Source organism: Myzus persicae, unplaced genomic scaffold, assembly GCF_001856785.1.
Source record: "Myzus persicae strain clone G006 unplaced genomic scaffold, MPER_G0061.0, whole genome shotgun sequence".
In the NCBI taxonomy this organism is placed as follows: Eukaryota; Metazoa; Arthropoda; class Insecta; order Hemiptera; family Aphididae; genus Myzus; species Myzus persicae.
In genome coordinates, this window is record NW_019100504.1 from 187,782 (window position 1) to 191,471 (window position 3,690).

At 24.0% G+C, this 3,690-nt stretch overlaps 1 pseudogene; it reads left to right on the plus strand.

The window, feature by feature from the left end:
* Positions 1-684, plus strand: part of LOC111028434 — a 2,055-nt pseudogene extending 1,371 nt beyond the window's left edge.
* Positions 685-3,690: the final 3,006 nt, after the last annotated feature.

The following is a 3,690-nucleotide window of genomic DNA, read 5'->3' on the forward strand; positions in this document are numbered from 1 at the left end:
CCCCCTTCAAAAGAAAATTGGATTTTGAAATTATCAATCGCGATAAAATATCAGTTATTGGCCTATACAGTTTTTAGATTTTATTTGCCAAGAAAAATTTCTTTTTCAAACTTTAATTAAAAAATTATAATGTCCATACCTGTTTGGATCATCTCTAGTGAGCAGAAATCTTCTAATGCAATATCGATTACGATTTATATTATAACGAAAAATAAAACAATTTTATATAACATTATCTATTATTCTCCTCGTCACCAATGTGTTGTGGATTACTTATATGAATAAATAACACAAACATATTTTTTAATCTTTTATTGTGAACTGTATTCATTGTAATGGTGTATAGTTTCAGTAAAAATTGTCTACTCACAATAATGATCAATAAACAGTATGCTTAAATTTGTTGAAAATGCACTTTTTTGTAAACATAACGAAATGTGCAGAAATATGCAAAGTCAGTCTTTAAACTTAATTTCACCATTTCATTAGAATAGCATACAACTATTTTAAATGAATAACATACCAAACTCTAATCATAAATAAATATATAATTTATATTATTATTATGTTTTTCTATCCATAATAATTTTTTTGTCTAAAAATGTATTATTTAATCTAATTGAAAAATTGTTTATTTGTTTTAGGATGCTCTAAAGCAGAAAAAAAGATGAAGGTTGCGATTAAAGATAAATGTTAACGTCTATAATGTCTAATAAAAACATTTTCACCTTATTAATAAATTATAAACTGCTGATAATTACTGTATGTCTTTGAATAATTTTTAATTTGTCATCAGTTTTATTAATTTATACAGTACCGAGTACCTAGTTAGGATACCATACAAAACCACTGTAAATGGTAGATTTCTTAATAATATAAAATTAATATATATCTAGTATGACACACCTACTCCCAATAATTATTTGTTCATACACGAGATCAGAAAATTCTATTTTCCTTGTGTTTGATAAATATTGTTCCATAAAATGATATTTCAGAAATTTCTCAAGCTAGGATCACTCTACAGATATGTCGACACGTGTACAGTTGAAAATATTTAACTTATTATGCTGGATATCAACTTAATTACCTAACTAATTATTAAACTATTTTTTTTTTAATTTTAGTTTTTACAATCTTTACATAAAAAAAAAAGAGTACAATAAGAATAAGCATAAAGGATGTTTTTAAAGTATAAGTATAAAAACTGCATAAAAATTAATAACTTATAACTTACCATGTATTACATTTTCAAGTTTCACGCATCATTGTAAAATCAATACATTCATTCCTTCATCCGCAATTTAAAATCAAATAATAATATCGAATACATAATATCATGTACTTTATTTCAAGGTTTAAAATAGAGGATACAATATTGTCACTACAAAAAAATAACATTATCCAAAATTATCTTATGTATAAGAATAAGATATATATATTAAATTAATACTTTCAGTGGATTTCAATTGAAATCACATTATAATTTAAGAGATATAAGTTCAAAATATTATATTTTTATAAACAAAATGTGTTCAATAAAATTTGAAATGTTTTCATTAATTAAATTGAATATGGCAATATCATCTTGATACCCGATCCTAGACGGCTGTGGTTTGTTGGGACTTTGGGAGTACTTATGATTTTCGGACCACTCCAGCACTGCATTATAACTGAGGTTTTTGAGTTTGTCTGAACGTATAAAAAAGTACCATAAAAATTTATTTCTTAAGAAATCATTTTTATGTGTAAAATATTTTGACTGTACTAAAGCATTTACCTTGGCATCATGCTGCACTTAGGTACAAAGTTTTAATGTACTCATTCCTGTTACTTTGGTAACAGGGAAGGAATGCATCTTTTGGAAATTTCCAGTTATTATACATTAAAATAATTAAGCAAAATAATCTAAAGTCAAAAACAATGTGGGTTATGGTATAGTATTTTTTATAAAGTGTAATATAATAATTGGACATTTTCAACAGAATTATTTCTAAATAAAACATTTATGAATGTTGAATCTTATAATATTATTTTCCTTGAAATATGATAATTTCAAATATTATTTTCTTTAATTTAAACTCATACCAATAATGTTATAACTTATAAACTATCTATACAAAGTAACATGTATTGTATAAAAATAAAAAATTTTAAATTAATATTCCCAGCACTTGCCATTCATGGAAACCTTTCAAGATTTTTGGTTTTGTTTTTGGTAGACAAACAACTTTTAATATAAATAATATTATGAATAAAGACAAGAAACAACTAGAATTGTTTTCATAATCTTTTTTTTTAAATTCTAATTCTAATTGATTTAATACCGGGAAGGCTGTATTATCAACTATTATCTGTGCAATAGATTATTTGTTAGTCTCAATGTATTCTTATTTAATATTTATAATATCTAGAATAAAAGTTACTCTTTTTTTGTTTTGTTTAAATGTTATTTAATTATAATTAAAATGCATAATAAACTTTTTTAATGATATCCGATATTCCAATCCTATGAGTATCAGAGTATCTATTTCCCCAATTTTTATTACAACCGAAGCTTTACCTAACAATTTTAAAGTTGTACCATTTGTAATTTTGGGTTTAAAATGTATATCAATCATCAATGGATGCTATTTCCTCAGACATTATTGTTTTTCTATCAATTACTGTAATACTAGTCTCCATATCAATAATTAACTAATTTTTCAATTTTTCACCAGAATATTCATTTTTGACTGACATTAATTGACCTATCATTTGCAAGTTGAGTGATTTAATATAATTTTTTGGAATGAAAATATCTTTTGAATTTTTTTTATTTCCATACTTATTTTTCCTCTTGTACTTCTTAATACAATAGATATAAATATTCATAATATTCAGTTAGTTACCTTTGATCCTTTGATGGTATTTCATAATACACACATTCTTCTTCAGCATATTTAGATCTATTGAGACATGCTTTTTCTTGAGCAATAACCTACGTCATTTTATCTAATAAAAATATTAAGTTTATAAGAAACATAACCTTGTTACACAAGTAAATAATTTGTCATGTGAAAAAGTTATTTTTCGTCTAATATTTGGGTGGGTAAACCTGAATATCCGGTGGTGCTTAAAGTATTAATTATGACTCCCCCTCTTTATTTAGGCCCTCTCCTAATATGACAAGTAACATTCATAAATTGATATGAAGGTATAATTATTAATTAAATTTATTTTTATACAATGCACAATATTAATATACAGGGTGATATTTTAAGCATGCTCACCCAATTTTTCTATTTAAAAGTACATTTTTTTCAAATTCTGATTCTTAGAATTTTTAGGTAGACCTAAATACCATATTTTAAAATGTTTGATATTTTTTGTATTATTGGAGTATCATGTTGAGGTACAAACTTTTATTTTTCAAATAAGAACTTCCATTTTTTACTGAAAATGTATTAATGATTTTTTTGAAAATGTAGATGTACTTAAATCAAAATTCTAATGAGTAACTTCTGAGTTATTAAAATGTTTATGCTAAAGATAATAATACTTAAGAATGGTTTTATACAAATAAAAACTATATGTAATGTTAGAATAGATGTAGTATTTATTACACTTGGATCCTTTTTCCAAATTATTTATATTGATAAATCAATAGTAATTGCTAACTTTTTTAAATCACCTAAGTCCCCTATCTAC